Genomic DNA, 21,793 nt, shown 5'->3' on the forward strand with positions numbered 1-21,793 from the left:
CATTCTGTCAGTCTCTGTGGTTTGATTGGACTCTTCGATCCATTTATTTTTAAAGTAGTTATTGATGAAGAGAGACTTATTGAGCAGGAGATCAAGATGGTGGAGTAGGAGGATGCAGAACTCATCTCCCCCATGAACACATCAAAGATACATCTACATATGGAACAATTTCACTAAAAACTAACTGGAGACAGGGAGAAAAACTCTTAAACAACTAAGGCTGTAAGAAGGATCCACATGGAATCAGGTAGGAAGGGAAGAGCAGCAATCAGGCCAGAACCTGAGCTCCTAGGAGGGGACTCAGAAGAGAAGGGAGATTACATCGGTGGAGAGCCTACTGGGTAGTGAGCATTGCTTACTCCCAAAGCAATGTAGAGAGGGTGGATGGAAACTGCATGGCTGGCTGGCTGGTTTCCCATGACTGCCCCAGCACATGCCCCAGCCTGAGCTGAGCTGCTGCTCTGGACTTGCTGGCTTTATGACTCAGCTCCACACTGGGGCAAGGGCTGCCAAGGCTGAGGAGAGAGCTTGGCTGGGAGACACAAGGGTGACTCAGACCTGAAGTGTCTGAGCAGGGTGGGGGCAGCCACTACTGATGCTTACAAAGGCAGCACATCAGAAGCATTCCTAATCTCTGTCTGTATCTGGACCACCACAGCCAATGCCCTGACCAAGGATCCACACTGGCCCCTCCTGCCCTGAGGGATAGCTCCCCTCTGGGGCGAGGGTTCCGGCACCAGGTAGGAGGAAAACACTTAAATTCAACAGAGCCAGCTCAGATCTAATTCTGAGGGCTTCTGCTCCAGCAACTTGGGACCCAACCTCGCCCCTTACAGGGCAGTGCTAGCCACGGAGCAGAGGGAAGCCCTGGCTCAGATCTGGATCTGGCCCTAGCCCTTATATTTCCAGCCCCACCTCCTACAAAGGTAAGAGCTGCCAGCACACCCTGAGGAGAGGTGTGACTTGTGTTCTGTCAGATCAGATGCAGATTGTATAGGGATGCTCCCACACAAAGACACCACTTCCAGACCACAATAGGTAACTGTTTCATCTAATTTCATAGAGAAAGAGAAAATTAAGCTAAATGAGAATATAGAGAAATTTGTTTCAATTGAAAGAGCAAGAGAAACCCCCTGAAAAAACAACTAAAGACAGAAATAAACAACTTACAAGATAAATAATCAAAGCATTACTAATTAGAATGCTAAATGAATTAGGGAAAACAATAGATAAACACAGTGAGAACCATAATAATGAACTAGAAAATATTTTTTAAAAAACCAGTCCAAACTGAAGAATACAGTAACTGAAATGAAAAACACACTAGGAGCAATTAGCAGGAAACTACGTGATAAATAAGAATGCATAAGTGGTCAAGAAGATAAACTAATGGAAATCATCTAATCAGAACAGCAAAAAGAAAATAAGTTTAAAAAAATGAGAACAGTTTAAGGGATCTCTGAGACAACATCAAGTGTACCAACATTCACATTATAGGGGTTCCAGAAGGAGAAGAGAGAAAGAAGGTGGTTGAAAATATATTTGATGAAATAATGGCTGAAAAATTCCTGAACCTGAAGAAGGAAACAGATATCCAGATACAGGAAACACAGAGGATCCCAAACAAGATGAACCCACACAGGCCCACACCAAGACATATCATAAGGAAAGTAACAAAATCAAACTAAAGAGAGAATTTTAAAGGCAGCAAGAGACAAACAAAGAGTTACATACAAGGGAACAACCATAGGGCTATCAGCTGATTTCTCTGTACAAACTTTGCAGGCCAGGAGACAGTGGCATGAAATAGTCAAAGTACCGAAAGGGAAAAACCTATACCCTAGGACACTCTACCCAGCAAGATAATTATTTAGAATTGAAGAAGAGATAAGTTCTCAGACAAGCAAAACCTATAAGAATTCATCAAGACTAAACCTGCCCTGAAAGAAATGTTAAAGGATCTTCTCTAAGTGGAAAAGACAAGGCTATAATGAGAAGTAAGAATCTATAGGAAATGAAAAATCCCACTAGGAAAGGCAAATGTACACTAAAGGCTGAGGATCAATTACTTAAATAAGCTAGCACGAAGATTAAAAGACAAAAATTTCAGAATTGTAAAATTACAATAATCAGTAAAGGGATAAACAAAAAGATGTAAAATATGACATCAAAACCCCAAAATGTGAGGCAGGGAAATGAAAATGTAGATCTTTAAGAATGTGTTTGAACTTAAAGGACTACCTATTTAAAACAAGTAAGTATAGTTGTAAGTCAACATATATGAACCCCATGTTAACCACGAACCAAAAACATACAATAGATACGCAAAAACCTAGAGAGAAAGGAACACAAGCCTACCACTAAAGGAAATTATCAAACCACAAGGGAAGAAACTAAAAGAAGAAAAGAACATTCCATTTTATTCATTCATGATAAAAACTCTCACCAAAGTGGATATAGAGGGAACATATCTCAACAAAATAAAAACCATTTGTGACAAACCAACAGCCAACATAATACTCAATGGTGAAAAACTGAAAGCCTTCCCACTAAATTCAGGAACAAGACAAAGATGCCCACTCTCACCACTTCTATTTAACATGGTATTGGAAGTCCTAGCCACAGCAATCAGACAAGAAATAGAAATTAAAAATATCCAAATTGGAAGTGAAGAGGTAAAACTGTCACTATGTGCAAATGACATGATACCCTATATAAGGAACTCTATATTCCTCACACAAAAAAATATTAGAACTAATAAATGAATTAAGCAAGGTAGCAGGATATGATTAATGTAGAGAAATCTGTTGCATTTCTTTGCATTACCAATGAAATATCAGAAAGAGAAACTAACATACCATTGTAAAGCAATTATACTCCAATAAAGATGTTAAAAAAAAAACAAACCTAGGAATTAACTTAACAAAGGAGGTGAAAGACCAATACTCTGAAAACTGTAAAATACTGATAAAGGAAATTTTAAGATAACTCAAAGAAATGGAAAGATATCCCATGCTCTTGGATTGGAAGAATTGATATTGTTACAATGGCCATACTACCCAAAGCAATCTATAGATTTAACACAATCCTTATCAAAATACCCATGACATTTTTCAGGGAATGAAAAAATAATCCTAAAATTTATATGGAACCATCAAAGACCTAGATGCCAAAGCAATCCTGAGGCAAAATAACAAACCTGGAAGCATAACACTTCCAGACTTCACACTATATTACAAAATTACAGTAATCAAAACAGCATGGTGCTGGCACAAAAACAGACATATAGATCAATGTAACAGAACAGAGAGCCTCAAAATAAACCCACGTACCTATGGTCAATTAATCTACAACAAAGGAGGCAAGAATATACATTGGAGAAAAGACAGTGTCTTCAACAAGTGGTGTTGGGAAAGCTGGACAGCTACATGTAAATCAGTGGAGTTAGAATGCTCCCTCATACCATATACAAAAATAAATTCAAAATGGTTTGAAGACCTGAATATGAGACATGACACCATAAAACTCCAAGAAGAGAACGTAGGGAAAATATTCTCTGACATAAATCGTAGCAATGTTTTCTTAGATCAGTCCCTCAGGGCAAAAGCAGAAATAAACAAATGGGACATAATAAAACTTAAAAGCTTTTGCACAGCAAAGGAAGTCATCAACAAAATAAAAAAGACAGCTTATGGAATGGGAGAAGATATTTGCAAGTGATGTCACTGACAAGTGGTTAATATTCAAAATATACAAACTGCTCATATAACTCAATATTGAAAAAACAAAAAACCCAATCAAACAATAGGCAGAAGCCCTAAATAGACATTTTTTTCAAAGAAGACATACAAATTGCCAACAGGCAGATGAAAAGATGTTCAACATCACTAACTATTAGAGAAATGCAAATCAAAACCACAGTGAGGTCATCACCTCACATTGGTCAGAATGTCTCTCGTCAAGAAGTCTACAAATAATAAATGCTGGAAAGGGTGTACAGAAAAGGTAATTCCCCTACACTGTTGGTGGGAATGTAAATTGGTGCTGTCACTATGGAAAACAGTGTAGAGGTTCCTTAAAAAGCCAAATATTGAGTTACCATATAATCCAGTAATTGCACTCCTGGTTATATATCCAGACAATAATTTGAAAAGATATATGCTCATAGCAGCACTAGTTACAATTGCAAAGTCATGGGAACAACTCAAATGCCCATCAACAGAAAACTGGATTAAGAAGATGTGGCATATATATATATATATATATATATATGTATATGTATATATGTATATGTATATACACACACACACACACACATACATATATATGTATATATATAAAATGGAATATTACTCAGCCATTAAAAAGAATGAAATACTTCCATTTGCAGCAACATGGATGGACCTAGAGAATATTATGCTTCGTGAAGTAAGTCAGACAGAGAAAGACAAATATTATATGATATCACTTATATGTGGAATCTAAAAAACTTTCTGTATGTGATGATTTGCTTCTCTTGCTGTTTTCTCTTGCTCTCTTTGCCTTTAGCTTTTGACAGTTTGATTATAGTGTGTCTCAGTGTGTGTCTTTTTCAGTTTATTCTACTTAGAGTTTGTTAGCTTCTTGGATTTGTAGATTAGTATCTTGGCATCAAGTTTGGGAATTTTTTAGCCATTATTTCTCCAAATAATCTCTTTGCCCCTTTATCTGTTTTCCTTCTGAGACTGCCACTGTTTGTATGTTGATCAACTTGTTGGTGTTCTACAGGTCTCTTAGGCTCTTTTCACTTTTCTTCAATCTTTTTTTCTGTTCTTCAGACACAATAGTTTTAATTATTTTATCTTCATGTTCTCTTGTTCTTTCTTCTACTTTTGAATCCCTCCAGAGAATTTTCAAATTTAGTTATTGTAATTTTCAGTTCCAGAATTTCTTTTGAGGTCATTTTAATGTTTTCTATCTCTTTATTGATATTTTTATTTTGTTCATACATTGTTTTCTTGACTTTGACTCCCTTGAGCAATTTGAGCATGTTTTAAAAAGTAGTTTTAAAATTTTTATCTAATATGTCTGCCATCTGGTCTTCCTCAGGGACAATTCCTGTTGACATATTTTTTCCTTTGACTGATTCTTAATTTCCTGCTTCTTTGTATGCGTTGTAATGTTATGTTGAAAAAAGGACATTTGAGTTTTATAATGTGGTAACTCTGGAAATCAGATTCTCCCCATTCTCCTGGGTTTTTTGTTTCTAAGAAATTGTTGTAGGGTGTCTCTGGGCTAGCAATCAGCCTGAGGTGTAAACTTAAGTCTTCTCAGGTTTTTTCTGAGTCTCCATCTTTCCCTGGGCATGTGTGGTGACTTTCTAGATTCCCTGTGTATGTGGTTACTCTTGAATGTTCTAATTCTTAAATGGCTGGTCCCCAAAAAGGGTAAAAAGGAAAAATGAAAGGAAAAAAATATTCTGTCTCTTTAAATACCCTGGAAGTCACTTCAGCCAGAGGGGTTGGCAACAATGGCACTCTGCTTCTGCATCTGCATCTCCATGATCAGAAGTATAATTGGTGATATTTGGAGGACATATTTTTATTGTCCACTCTGGCTCCCACAAGCCACATGTAAACCACTCCAGGTATGTGGGCAAGGTTACCTGCCATGGGTAACCTTGGCGGGATAGCCACTACTAGGCTAAGAGCTGAAACTGACCAAAATTAACCATGATTTTTCATTTAAGCCTTCCCCTGGAAGCTGCAAGCTTTTAAATATGACTCTAGAGCTCCAAAAACATTACATCAGTCATATTCTGCCAGCACAGTTGTTCTCTAGGTAGGAAAATGGATTCCTGGCACTTCCTACTCTACCATTTTCCCTGATGTCACTCCACCAAGAATGTATTTTCAATCCTTAACATCACTTTAATCCACGTTTTCTTCTTCTTTTGACTTAAGAAAAACATTCCAAATAAATGTTTACATATGTTTTACAGCATATGTAATCTGAAGGATAAATTCTACCATTGGCTTGAATTTAGGCTCCTGACCTCAGGGCCTGTTTTATTCAGCTTGAGTGGAAATTAGGCTTATTGTTATTAATATAGGAAAGGTGCTTGAAACTAATAAAATAACAACTGACATTTATGGAATGCTTACTAGATACTAGACACTGTACTAAAGCTTAGGTTACTTTGGAGGCAAACCCCAGTGTGACTGAGAACTTCAATTCAGAAATATGAAAAGCTATATTTTGAGTTATAATATGTTTGAAGTCTTAATTGTATCAACTGACAATTATTCAAGCAGCACTGGATTTCAGATATCATGAGTTACTCACCATCAACTACCCAGCCAGGTATATATGTGGCCCTATTTGGTGGACACCTTAAGCTTCTCATAACAGTGTTTGTTTCTCCATGAACCTGTACTTATAAGCTATATTTGTCATTTTCTTTATAAGTTGTAAAATATCTGGAGTAGACTCCATCATTCTTGAAAGAATCAGCACCTTGTTATAGAAATGAAGGAATAAGTTATTATTGCAAAGAAAAAGAGAAATTCATGCATTTTCTAACTCAAGGATATGGCCTTTATAAGCATATACCCTAGGTTGGGCTCTCATCTTCAAACTGACCCCTTAGAGGATATTTCCTTTATGCTCTGCCAGAACACAGTATCTTATTGAATTGATATCTTTGAGGTATTATAAAAAAATATATTACACACACAGATAAATATATATGTAAAATAAATACCTCAATTTTGTGGCCCTTGTCACCTTGTATTCAGATTATTATGGTACCCTTCTTATTGATTTCTCAGCCAAACAGCATACTTTTGCTTACTTTATCTAAACACTTACTTTTAGTATTGCTTTCTTTTATCTCTCCATTCAAATCAAAAGGGCCCCACTAAAGAAAATGTCTTTGCTTAGGAGTTCTCATCCTAGTCAACTACAAAATACCTATCTAGACTCATTCTTACAGCGATTGTTCTGCTGATTCATTAACTCTCTGGTCTGACAATGGGAAATTTCATCTACTATTAGAATAAACATTTTAGGGAGCTCAGGAATACTGTATCATCTGTATACCTGTTATCACGAGCATTGGAGTTATTCACTAAATTTCTAACACATTACTCAGGGAGTTTTAACTCTGTAAGATAGATGTTATTAAACTGAGGTCCTTGGACCAGCATCATCTGCATGTCTCTGGAACTTGTTAGAAATGCACATTTCTGGGGCACATTCTAGGAGTAGGAAGGGGTCCCAGCAACTTGTGTTATAACAAACCCCTTCACGTGATGCCTATACATAGTAAAGTTTGAGAACCACTTCTCTAAATCATTTTAGTACCACTACTTTCTTAGGTGAAAGCATTACAAATTAACTAAGTAATCAGCATTAAAACCTTGAGCAGTGATAACAAAATGCAGGTAAGTTTTAATGTAGCATGGAAGGGATTGGGAAAAGAGGAAGAAGAGGCAGGGGATAGCTTGGAAAACATAGTTATATCTGATGAAGGCACTGAAGTGTGAGTGTAGGGAATTTGAAGCTGTACCAAAGACCAATTTCACCTTCTAAATTTTTCTCAGGACCAACTCTAATTGAGGATAGTGTTATAAAATGATTGAATTAATTACATTGCAAAAGATATTAATAGAAATCTGTGATAATACAGTTGTCTACCATATTGGGTTTTTCCTTGCTCAATGACCCCTCAAAAGAAAGTTCAGTTCCCAGAATAATCCAGTCTGGGAAAATGTCTTTGAGCACCACTCATCCACACAGACCAAGGAGACAGAGCATGGCCAACACTATATCTTGTTTCTTGTGAGACAGATCTGAAATCTGATGCCCCTGTGCTGATCCCTCCTCTCTTCTGGCAGGACTACCTATTCTTGGGCCTTAGTTCCCCAGGAGTATATGTGCACTTTGTTCCAGCGGTTGGAAATTATTCCTGCCTGTCATCCCTTCTTTGATAAGAGCCTGAGTTCTACCACTTAACTTCATCTGACTACTTATGCTTCACCCTTCCTGGCCAGGTTTTCTTAATCATGTGCCCCTAAGAAACGCTTATTTAGAGTTCTTTATGCCACCTCAATCTCTTGAATGAGGCCTTTCTATATGATGACAGACATTGGTTGTCTAGATGACAAACAATAATAACAACCTTTATGGAGTGCTTACCATGTGCAAGACACTTGCAGATCACTTCGTAGGTTTTACCTGGATAGAATGTCCTGCTTGTCCTGCTGTTTATCCATAATCTGCATCCATTCTTCTGGTGCCTGTCTCTCTGCCCCACACTGCCATAGGGACCCATAACATACCCTGAGTTATAAAAATAGAGGCTTATTCATAAAAGCCTATGAATTACCTGCACCGTTATCTAGAAGTTCCATAACTTTTGTATTCCCATTATTTGATTCAATGAAAGCAGTCACATTGGCTCCAAGAAAGGGTATATACCCTTGTAGAATTTCTGCATAAACAATCATTGGGCTGGGGAAACTGTTTGTGTCTTTTTAGCATTCACCGTGATTGGAGGCACAGAAGAATTTGCTGCCTGAGAATTTAGTGTTATAGTTAATGTTTCTGGGTTTGCTTTTGCTTGAAGAGTGTAAGTCCAAACACCCACCTAAAAATTCAATGGAAATATCAGATACCAAGCTATTTTCTGTGTGTCCATTATCTATTTCTAAAGTATAATTCTTATAAATGTAGTGTAGAATAAACAGGTTTTTGCAAATTTGTACAACATCCCACAGATGAGTGCTGTGGCAATTCAGACAGGGGACCTAGCCAAATGTCATGCATAATGTCTCTACCTGGTGTAGTCTCTGGTGGGAAATATAAATCTTGAAAGATTCCCTTCTTTTTGGCCTTTATCCTTTGGTCTCAGAGTGCACAGATTGTATAATCCTGGTTGGGCTTAATTAGGAAGGAGGCTCTAATGACTTATACACCATGTTGAAAAGACTCCCCACAATTAGTCTTCAAAGTGCTTCTTGCCCAACCTGTATTTTACCCTTTTTTTCCTTCCTCCTCATATATAAATTCTTTCTTCTTTTTTCCTCCCATCTAATTCTTAGGATTACACAGGAGTAGAAAGCACATTCTATTTTATCATAACTTTGAAGATGATACAATTATTGGCACTCAATTAAGATTATATGTATGATATTAAACAATTTATTTTAAGCTTTTGAAAAAATTTTAAAGAGAAGAAGTCTAAAAGCTGATTGCTTACCTTGCAGTTCCTGGAATACTGAAATAGGCCATTTTGGAATCTTTGTCGACTGTAAAACTTTCCATTGATGTTCCATTGGGATCCCAGAGAGAAATAACGGGAGGCTGTTTGTCCCATGTGACAAGAAAGAATGTGTCCTTTCCCACAGTGCTATCAATTATTACAGTAGCATTCATCCAGCCATTACTGTTGAGTGTTAATCACTTACTTTCAAGCTGTTTAAATATATTTTAAAAATCAATAACTGGGGAAGAGAGTAATTTTATTCTTTTTTCTTTTTTGCATAGTTCTTAATTTCTGGCCTGAGAACAAGCTTAAATATGGCATACTACCATAGTCTCGCAATCTCTCTGAAAGCTGACTGGGATGTGACAGTTGTCAGTCAGAAAATGTGGAAATATAGGGCCTAAGGACAGGACAGGCTATAATAAAAACATTAGAGCAGGAGAATTGGTTTCACAATTGGAGATATGGCTTTATTATTTTTTTCTTAGTTGTCTTAGCAAACACTCCAGATTTTAGCATTAAAGGGTGTTACAACCTCAAAGAAGAATTAGCTGTAGGGCGTGTGTGTGTATGCATGCACTTGTGTGAGTGTATTTGCTCATCTTAATGGTGACTCAAAAGAAAATACTTATTGGTGCCTAGAGTATTTGAGTAGAGACATAATGAGGAGGGCCTCAAGATAAAAATGACGACTAGCAAATAACTGAGAAAATCTTTCACTGATCTTTCCAATGTGAAATATTGAAGTAATTTTTCACATATGATAGAGTAAATAGCCCCATATGATAGAGTAAATATGTTCAAGAAGAATACAGAAATGGCAATCTATTCTTTATGTAAACTGCAGTCCTGAGAAGAAAATAAATGAAAGATAGGACCATTCTCTGAGAAGGACTCTGAAGAAGAAGTTTTTCAAAATCTTTGTGGATAGTTCTTAGGAAGAGTCAACTTTATCCAGTGACCAAGTAGGTGTTTCCTGGGAGGATGTCATTTCAGGAAAAATGGGAAGTATCACTTGTAGCTCAACTCAGTCCTAGACCCACCTTCACTTCAGTTCTGAAGGAAGAGTGAATTCTACCCTTCAAACATCATTGCTTTGACAAAAATCTCAGTCTTCTGTAAAGTCTTTGAGTGGAAAAAGTATTATTATCAAGTTAAATCTGAATGTGAATAGCTTTTTTAGACTCCTACCAGGAAGATCTAATAAAGAAATAGAGCTTTGGCTGTATAAGAGTACTAGGAGAACATAACTGAGTAAATAATGGGACACAGTCTTTCTTCTGTATTCCAGTGGCCACCACCACCCAAATCCAAGTTCCCATCAACTTATGTTTGGTTATTGTAACAGGCATCTAGTTGGCCAACATATTTTACAAAGTCCTACCCATCATATTCATGAATCTAAATTAATCTTGCAAAATTTGTTTAATTTTAAATTTTCATTATTTAAGAACTTACTACAGATAATACAAATGAGGGGAGCAGAATTTTCAACCGGCTCCTCCACTCCCTTTGAGAACTCCATGCTCAAAACTTTGAGCATCGCCTTTATGCAAATATTTCCTTTCTGGCTGATTTCCCTTATTCTGCTCTTACACTTTTAACTGCCTTTTGAGAATTCCACTTAAATGTCCCACCAGCTAGTCAAAGTTACCAAGGCTCAAACACAACACAAATAATATGTTGGAAATCAGTTCTCCCTCCTTGCTTCTCAGTTTCAGTCTGTGGTATCATCATTCTTTAGTCAACCAGGTTGACAACCTCAGAAATGACCTCTATTCTCCTTCAGTTTTTACTCTATTTTCTGCCACACTAGATCTCCAGACCAATCTGTACAACAGTTTGCAGGGTATCTCCAAACCAGATCTCCAGACCAATCTGCATATATTATTTACCCCCATATCCTACAACTTCTGCACTTCTCATATTGGAGAGTAGAGGAAAATAGGTTTACTTAGGTGATCATTGGCAAGTTTTAATATAGACAGTGATTTGATGAACTAGAAGATGGGATATAGGAGTCTTGGCATAAAGTGACATGATATAGACAGTGAGAATGGATATAGAGAGAAACGGGTTTTTGTAAAATATATTTTGAAAGAAACAGGCTGCATTGACATTATAATGGGACATGAATGGAGAAGAAACGAAGTTTTCTCAAAGTTTTTGAATCTAAGTAGTGATAGTGCTTTTGAGACACAGAAGTTGAGAAAAGGAGTTAAATTCAGAAGGGTGGATAAAATAGAAAGCCAGTGAAAAAAATGGTTGAAGAGGCAAGAGAAGAACTAGATCCATAGATACGCAATGATTATTCACTCTCTTTCTCCTGTTCAATTATTTTCCAAAATATATTCCTTCTTCCCACAAGCCAAGTTCTGAGGTGCATTTGTTTGACTCTGAGTCTATTTCACAGGTGTCAAGTGGTGGGGCAGGGGGGGCATGGAAGTATGATATTTTTAAATGAATTCCTAGAATAATGGGTGCTATATTATTGGACAAAGTCTAACTTTGGTAGGGGAAATTAACATTATTAAGTTTTGATGTTATTTCTAATCTAACTCATATGGGAAAAGAAAAAGAAACAATTGTTACATATGCCAGTGCTATTTGTTCACAGTCCTTCTTTCAATTTATATTTACGTACTTGATTCACATAACTAGAAAGGCTAGAAATTCACAATTTTCTTACTGTCTTTTTGATCATTTCAAAAGCTGAAAACGTCATAATGAGTCCCAGGAGTTTTAGCTCAGAAATATCATATGGTTTCACATTCCAAATGAGGAAATGAGACACGAAGAGCTTCAGAGTCTTGTTCTGGTCTTGATTTCATATTATAATTTAGTGCTACTACTTTCATTATGTGAAAATCTGATTTACATCCATGGTAAAATACATAAGATAATCCCTGAATTACCCATCCATAAAAATTAAAGGTAATATATATTTAGAAAAAAATGTAGTGGATTAACTTTATGCATTGGTTTATTAAATGGTAAATAATATCTATTTACATTATTAAAGCATAATTTTGGACATACTTTTTTGGGTATAATTTGTTTTCTACTTTTAAGTCATTTACTATTGTATTCACACACATACACTCTAATTTCATCATGTAATTGGGTGAATAATTTCATATTAAAGTCTTGATTTTAATTAAAAATTTACTGTAAGAGGGGATGGAAGAAGGTATTCCATGCAAATGGAAATCAAAAGAAAGCTGGAGTAGCAATACTCATATCAGACAAAATAGACTTTAAAATAAAGACTGTTATAAGAGACAAAGAAGGACACTACATAATGATCAAGGGATCAATCCAAGAAGAAGATATAACAATTGTAAATATATATGCACCCAACATAGGAGCACCTCAATATATAAGGCAAATACTACCAACCATAAAGCGAGAAGTCAACAGTAACACAATAATAGTGGGGGACTTTAATACCCCACTTTCATCCATGGATGATCATTGAGACAGAAAATCAATAAGGAAACACGGGTCTTAAATGACACATTAGATCAGATGGACTTAATTGGTATTTATAGAGCATTCCATCCAAAAGTGGCAGATTACACATTCTTCTCAAATGCACATGGAACATTATTCAGAATTTACCACATGCTGGGCCACAAAGAAAGCCTCAGTAAATTTAAGAAAATTGAAATCATATCAAGCATCTTTTCTGACCACAACACTATGAGATTAGAAATAAACTACAAGGAAAAAACACAAACATGTGGAGGGTAAACAGTATGCTACTAAACAACCAATGGATCACTGAAGGAATCAAGAGGAAATCCAAAAATACCTAGAGACAAATGAAAATGAAAGTACAATGATCCAAAACCCATGGGATGCAGCAAAAGCAGTTCTAAGAGGGAAGTTTATAGCAATACAATCTTACCTCAGGAAACAAGAAAAATCTCAAATAAACAACTTTAATTAACCTTACACCTAAAGCAACTAGAGAAAGAAGAAAAAACAAAACCTAAAGTTAGTAGAAGGAAAGAGATCATAAACATCAGAAAAGAAATAGAGACAAAGAAAACAATAGCAAAGATCAATGAAACTAAAAGTTTGTTCTTTGAAAAGATAAACAAAATTGATAAACATTTAGCCAGACTCATGAAGAAAAAAAGGGAGAGCACTCAAATCAATGAAACTAGAAATGAAAAAGAAGTTACAGCTAACACCACAGAAATACAAAGGATCATAGGAGCCTACTAGATGCAACTGTATGCCAGTAAAATGGACAACTGGAAGAAATGGACAAATTCTTAGAAAGGTACAATCTCCCAAGACTGAACCAGGAAGAAATAGAAAATATGAAAAGACCAATCACAAGCACTGAAATTGAAACTGTGATTAAAAAACTCCCAACAAACAAAAGTCCAGGACCTGATGGCTTTACAGGTGAATTCTATTAAACATTTAGAGAAGAGCTAACTCCTATCCTTCTCAAACTGTTCAGAAAGTTTCAGAGGGAGGAAAACTCCCAAACTCATTGTATGAGGCCACCATCACCCTGATACCATACCGAGACAAAGATACCACAAAAAAGAAAATTACAGGCCAATATTACTGATGAACATAGACACAAAAATCCTCAACGAAATACTAGCAAACCAAATCCAACAATACATTAAAAGGATCATACACCATGATCAAGTGGGATTTATCCCAGGGATGCAAAGATTTTTCAATATATGCAAATCAATCAGTGTGATACACCACATCAATAAACTGAAGAATAAAAACCATATGATCATCTCCATAGATGCAGAAAAAGGTTTTGACAAAATTCAGCACTCATTTATGATAAAAACTCTCCAGAAAGTGGACACAGAGGGAACCTACCTTAACATAATAAAGACCATATATGACAAACCCACCGCAAACATCACTCTCAATGGTGAAAAACTGAAAGCATTTCCTCAAGATCAGAAACAAGACAAGGATGTCCACTCTTGCCACTTTTATTCAACACAGTTTTGGAAGACAAACTTATGGTTACCAAAGGGAAAAGGTGGGGTAGGGATAAATTAGCAGGTTGGGATTAACATATACACACTACAATATACAAAACAGATGATAAACAACGACCTACTGTATAGCACAGGAAACTCAGTATTCTGTAATAACGTATATGGGAAAAGAATCTGAAAAAGAGAATTATACATGTATGTATAATTGAATCATTTTGCTGTACACCTAAAACTGACACAACATTGTAAATCAACTCTACTCCAATATAAAATAAAAATGTTTAAAAAAATCAAAAACAATATGTGAAACAAGCTTTATCTTGATTCAAACTATTCCAGAAGGTAAATCTAAGAAAAAAGTTATAAAACCTATTTTTTAAAGCCAATTTAATACAGTAATTGATACTCATAATGTTATTACTAAATCATCCTGACAGTTTAAAATATGTATCCTCTACTACATTTAAGAAGTAGCATTTGCAAATGCTATTTATTTTCAAATTGGCTTTTAATGTTACCAAATATATATTTGTTTTTTAAATACTTGGTCGTACAAACTCCCATAATTTTTAAAGTGCTTTTATGGCCATCGTAATTTATTTTGTCTCAAGTAACCCCCAAAGTAGTCGTTTTGTGGTCTTGTCTCCATTGCTTACCATTTTTCCATCTCCTCATTGTCAGCTCTTGTCAGGATATCTCAATATAGCAGCTCTTTAACCTTTCTAATTTTCTGATTCTGACCCATACTGGTTGGAAAATCTGGAGGCCAACATTGATAGAACTGTATCTTTTGAAAAAGTGAATAATTCCCCTCAAGGGCTGAGAAGTCTGTGAATTTTAATACATGGAATTATAACATCTTTCTAGTATTCTATGATTATTTGATGCATTTCAGCCAAAAGTTTCCACAATTAAACTCCAATAAAGATGTTAAAAAAAAAGATATTTAGACTCCAGGAGATAAAATTTGTACATAAAATCAAAAAAAAAAATAAGAAGTAGCATTCACATATACACACTACCAAACGTAAAATAGATAACTAGTGAGAAGCAGCTGCATAGCACAGGGAGATCAGCTAGGTGATTTGGGACCACCTAGAGTGGTGGGATAGGGAGGGTGGGAGGGAGATGCAAGAGGGAGGGAGTATGGGGATATATGTATACTTATAGCTGATTCACTTTGTTATACAGCAGAAACTAACACACCATTGTAAAGCAATTAAACTCTAATAAAGATGTGAAAAAAAAATTGAGGTGAAAGAAATACTTTTCCAGATTAAAAAAAAAAAAGCCATTGAAAACATGCAGTCCATTTTCATCACACGACTGTATATCAAAGATAACAGCTACCAAAGTAAATGTTTACCTAGAAATTTCATTTCTATTTAGATCTATACAGCCTCAGCTTCTGTTAATCCTGTCCCCCTCCTACCCCAGTCTCATGGATTTCCCACTGTCTTTCAACGTGCCTTGCATTGTCATCCCAACATGATTTTTTTTTTACTCATGAATTGATCTTCTTCTCTCATCCCTTTTTCCTCCAGTAAACATCTTTCCAACATCTTGTTCAAGGCCAAGCTCAAAAGTCACCTCATCTCTCATGCCTTCTTTCCCTGACTCTATTCAACCCTGGGAGAATTAATGGCTCCCTCTGCTCACATAGTGCTTGACTCCTATGTATGTCTCCTGTTATGGAAGAATGTTATCTGATTACTAGTTTTATTTGTCTCTCCAGCCAATAGGACTGTGAGCACCTTGAGATCAGGTCTGGTTTAACTCTGGTCCCAGGCTCCTAGCACAGCACCTGCACAGCAGGAGCTTAAGAGAAGTTGTCCAATTGTCAGCCTTTACATTTATGCATTGTTATCAAAGGACTAGAATGTATGTCATATTTTACCTGTTACATTGCTCATCTCTATGACTGCTTGATCGGCATGTGGTCCCAGAGCAATAAAATGAATGATGGCCTCACTTTGTTTCACTTTGTCCGTGCAATTTCTTACATTTTTGTCCTCTCCAGCAGCCACCAGTATTATTTCAGATCCATCTATTTGGGGATATATTTCTATAATTACCTACAAATATAATTCAGACTATTAATTATCAGGTACCCCTAAATCAAATGAACTCATGGGGAACTGGAAAAAAATTTAGAGGAAATAAACAAAACTGCAGAATAGATGAGAAAAGCTCTGCTTTAAAATAATAGAGTCTATAATCAACCTCTCGGGGAATTACACGACTTTTAATTTTCTGTCCACCTGCCACAGGGAATGTTTGCTCAAATGTGGCAAGAGAGTTGTGGACAATCTTCCCATTTAAATGACAATGACAATTCAGCCTAGGGAACTCAGATCAACCAGACATCAAAAATAGAATCTGGGTAGGTGGCATTGAATACCTATCTGATTTCTTTGACTAAACTATCCTCTGAAAAATTCTTTGGTACATAAAGTCAGTTGCATATATAGCTAAATGGATTAAATATCAACCACAATATAAAAAGTCAATGCATAACCTTTTAGAAAAAAATTGTAAGTAATTCACAAATTTCAAATTAGAAAACCCTCAGTAGCTCTTAAATAAAAGATATGGAAACTTCTAAGCATCTTGAGGTTAGGTATTTGTTAAATAATTTTTGTTTTACCTCCCAAAGTAATTAGCACAGAGTTGTTGCACATAGACGGTGGTCAAAGAATACACTAATTATATTTATTGAGTTCTTTATGTGGTTTGAACCCCTTTCCTACATCAAACTCCTAAACTAAACAGTGTGAAAATTCAGATTTTTTAATATCATATATCTGATACATAAAATATAGAGAACTTAACCCAATATAGCAACTGTATTTTGACTTCTCTGACAATTTTAATTAGTAGTGACTTCTTGGCACACTATTTTAAGAAACTGAGTTCAAACCAAGAGGAAGAAAAATGCCATGATGGATTAGCAGGGGTTTTTATGGGCATAGAATGAAAGAGTAGAGGTATATATAAAATTGCAAAAGAGGGCTTTTTGTAGAAATGAATGTAGAAATTCATTATAGACCTAGTGTCAGGGAACGAAGTAACCACATTTATTATGTTTTTTTTTTTTTTGGCATATTTTGAGACTAGGAATGCCTCTTGTATATATTGCAAAATGTAGGAAATTATTTATACATTTACAGCATTTATACAGCATTTTCATCACACTTCCCCTATACATTTGAGTGCAAAATGAAGATCTAAAGGTGGAGTTCTCTCTGCTTCACCTCTCCCTTTCTTGTATTAGTCTATTCACTGAGCACTCACGATGTATCAGTTGCTGTGCTGGGGATTCAGCAGGAACTACATGGTTTCTGCATTCATGGAAAGAATTGAATTCAATTAAAAATATTCATTGAGTTTTGGGTCAGTGACTGGCAAGGTATAGAGATGAGCAACAAAGTCACAACTAATATATATGCCAGAATATTCTACAGTTCAGGAGTAATAACAAACTATTACACCACTACCATTTACTGTACCTTTGCTGTGTATTAAATGTTTTATACATTGTCATTTAACCTAAGTTCAAGCTCCCAACCAGTTTCCCTGCTATGACTCTTGCTCCCTGTAATCTTCCAGAGTCATCATCTTCATAAACCAGCGCAACTAGAGTCATCTTCCTAAAGCATAAATTGATCACATCTCTCTGATGCTTAAAACCCTTCAGTAGTTTTCTGTTGTACTTAAAATAAAATCCAAAACTCCTATCATAGGTTTTGAAATTTTGAAAGAGGTAGCCCTTGTCTAGCTTGCAAACGACATTTCATATTCCCTCATTTACCAAACTTCAGAATCACTGAATTCTCTCATTTATTAGAATAATTCACTTCTTTTCTACCCCTTCCCATGAGACTTTTGCACTTTCCTTTCTTCTTTGGCCACTGGCTCTTTCTCATCCTTCTAGTCTTAGCTCAAATATGACCATCAGAGAGGCTTCTCTACCTAAAGTAGGTAGTTCCACTCTTTTTCCCAGTACCTCTTTATCACATTATCTTGTTTGGTTCCTTCACAACACTTTCTCCACAATCTGTAATTTCATTTCTTTAAAAATTTTTTCTTATTTATTCATTATCTGTTCCCCACTGAAATGGCATGGTCCACCGGAACAGGGAATTTATTATATCCCAAGGTCTTGTACACTTGGCCTGGCACATAACAGGCAGACAAAAACATATGCTGAATAAATAAAAACATGAACAATCCTATGTGCTAACTTTCATTATCCTCTTTACTGATGAAGTAATTGAGGACTAGGAAGATAAAGAATTGTGTTTAAGATTGCAAAACCAGTAAGTGACAATTGGGGTTTGAACCCAGGACTTCATGTTAGAAATCTACACTAAAATGCCACACAATTCATAAAAGAAGGAGATTAAATAGAGCTGGGAGTAGCAGGAAAAGTTACATTAAGGAGCAAGGATTTTGAAGAATTGGTAGAATTTTAACATGCAAAGATAGGAAAGAAGGAAGCACTTTAGGCAGAGGAATTACAGGGGCAAAGGTATGGAGGCTTGGAGAACAATGTGTGCAGTAAATTGGTTGGAGCATAGAGCATTGGGAAGGGAGAACTGAGAAAAAAGGCTGGCAAGAGAGGTGAGGGCAAGTTTATCACAGGATGAGAAGCTTTTAAATAACGTCAGACTGAGGGATTCAGACTTAATTTTACAGACTGTGAGGGAACAGGATTTCTAAGCAGGAAAATGACACAATTGATATTAATCGTGAGCTCAAGATGACCATTGGGATAAAAATAAGATTCATAATGATAGTTATTATGAATTATATATTTGCTATGTAATATAATATTGTTCTAAGTATGAACATGTATCATTTCACTTGTCTTACAATAACCCTATGAGATAGGCATTCTTATTTTCCTATATTTTATAGATAAGGCATTGAGAGTCCAAAGAGACTGAAAATTTTGCCTAGATCACATGACTAATAAGTAATAGAGCCAGTACTGTGATCTCAAAACTCATGTTCTGACCAGTATTCTTTACCCTAAATGTAAGTAATAGTGCCTGCTACATCTGCTTTAACAGATTAACATCAGATTGCCCTAACAGAATGTCACAGAAACTAAAATGAGGATTGGCCCAAAATGGAATCATACCATAAACTTGTTTATTGCTCTAAAAATTGGTGACTGTTGCTGCATTAGCATATTCATTTATTTAAGAAACATTTATTGAGCACTGAATTTTGCATGATAACAAGACAAAATCGCAAAAGTGGGACTTTATAGACACTTATTCATCCATCAATTTATTCATATTAACTGATTCATTAAGAAAATTAATTGAGCTTCTTTCTATATGCTTAAGACTGTGCTTCTTAGAATGAATTATGTTATAATTAGGCAGTAATATGTATAGTAGAAATTAACATAGAAATATCCTTAAAAATTAAGAAAGCCAAACTTTTTTTTTTGCTGAACAATTGTTTTTGCTGAACAATTTTCACCTGAAATGCAGATTCAGTTCCAGAGCAGATGGACGTTCCTCCTGAAGCTTCTGTAGGTAAGCTCTCCAAGAGCTTTCTTCTTTCTTTGTTGCTTATTATTTGGATTAGCTTTCTTTTAATGTGAGAAGTACTATCAAAGTCAACTATCCCCACCCAGGATCCATTTTCAACGGTCTGCAGCAGGAAATGTTTGGCTGCTTGGTTCATTCGATTTAGGCGATTAGAACCCTGAATAAAAAAGGATAAGACAAACAACCAAGTGGTTTTTGACTGGCAAATGATAACAGATAACATACAATGTGTGTTCGTAAGAACTTTCGATGAACAATAATTAGTGTTTTTAAATAAAGCAATCATAAATTTGTTGAGTTGTTAAAACTGAAAAATATAGTTATATGTATTATGAGACATATGATAGTATGGACAAGAGCACACACTTTTAACTAGAGCTGATTTTGGGCTATAAACTGCACAAATAAGAGCTGAAGGGTAAGGTGGGGTTTGGGTTGAAATCAAAACTTAGAGACTGTAATTATTCTTTAAGGCCTCTGTACCAGTTGTCTCAAAATGAAACCACTCCCCAGAGCTGGCAGAATCAATCCAGACTGTAGTGGATGGACTCTGATTAGTGAGTGAAATCTCCCCATCCACTGGGGACTAGACTTCCCAAAGGGTGAGACTTACCAGATGTGCAGCTGAATCCTGAGAGGTCAAATCCCTACCTCTGCCCATTCCTCTTTACCTCTCCCCACCACTTTTCCACCAATGGATTGGTTGGAATTGGCTCTTCGGTAACCCATCAGGGCTCTCATCTCTCTTCCTAGGCCATTGAAGCCAATCCCCTTTACACACTTTTCTTCTAGCCTCATCACTGCTCTGATCTGTGGTATCTCCTCCCAACACTTGCCCAAATTTCCCCATGAAACTTACCTTCATGTTTTCAGACTTATCAAGAACTAAGCACACAGTTCTTTCACTGATCCTCAGCAATGAGAAGACGGGCGGAGGAGGTGGTGCCACCATAGGCACAGTGTCTTTAAAATCCTGAGAATTGCTGATCACCTCCCACGTGCTTCTGAAATTGCACATTTTATTTTGTAGGCTTGGAGCTTCTCAATTATGGTTTTTTTCATTACAGAATTCAATGATCTAAAAGTTTAATATGATGAAAAAAGTTTTATATACAATGCATTTAAAGATATAAGTACATACCTGACAAAAATTAAGATCTGTTTTGCAAATTTTTTGTTTGTTGAATGAAATATGATTCATTGAGGAGTCAATATCATAGCATTGTAGATTTTCAGTAACAATGATAGTAATAATAATAGTAATAATAATAAATAACACTAGTTAAGTGCTTTACTATGTAGCAGCCAATGTTCAAAGAACTCTATATTAATACATCTAGTCCCTCAGGTCACTTGCACAGATATTTTATAAACATGATGAGAGGTCCTTTGATTGTAAATATACAATCTAAAGTAATGATTGGTATACTTATAGAATCAATACCTTGCATAAACATTATGGATGTCTTTTCAGTTTGATATTTATCAGGGAAGAACTGACAATCTTTTTCATACAGTTTTGTCTTAGAATCAGTTTTGCATCTATTAGTTACACAGCTGTTTTCTTTACACTTATAAACTCTTATTTATACCAGTAATATCTGTAGAACACCTGAAAATATGACAGTTAGTCTTTGAAGCAACCTAACCATTAACAGTTTTTGAAAATCTTAAGTGTTTCTATCCACAATGATCCTTATATAAAGGTTTTTATTCTGATTTGTGTACTATACGCATAATATTCTGACAGCAAAGTTTAAGGGTTTCTACCAGAGCAGTTATCTATTTTTCAAGAAGTTTTAAATGGGACCTACAGATATGTACAATGACTGAGTTTTCTGCTTATATTAAAGCTGCTGCTGTCTTGCGTAGACTCAAATGGCTGGAGGTAGTCCTTTTTCAAACATTTCTCCTGGTGGCTTTGAGACAGTAAATGGACTGTAGTCGTCTGGAGGAGAGAACTTGTAAACCCATTTACTCTCAATATC

General features: G+C 35.8%; 1 pseudogene across 1 annotated transcript in view; it reads right to left on the reverse strand.

The window, feature by feature from the left end:
* The window catches only part of LOC309640214 (calcium-activated chloride channel regulator 4-like), a 48,757-nt pseudogene that overhangs the window by 10,386 nt on the left and 16,578 nt on the right, over window positions 1–21,793 (reverse strand). Inside the window, exons 5-9 of the transcript XR_014268762.1 lie at window positions 21,239–21,417; window positions 20,665–20,883; window positions 19,633–19,962; window positions 9,242–9,456; window positions 8,361–8,629 (exon numbers count right to left, since the gene is read on the reverse strand). The product of XR_014268762.1 is annotated as a calcium-activated chloride channel regulator 4-like (transcript). The remainder of the gene's footprint in view (window positions 1–8,360; window positions 8,630–9,241; window positions 9,457–19,632; window positions 19,963–20,664; window positions 20,884–21,238; window positions 21,418–21,793) is intronic.

The sequence above is a fragment of the Balaenoptera physalus genome (genome assembly GCF_965194825.1).
Source record: "Balaenoptera physalus genome assembly, chromosome: 1".
NCBI lineage: Eukaryota > Metazoa > Chordata > Mammalia > Artiodactyla > Balaenopteridae > Balaenoptera > Balaenoptera physalus.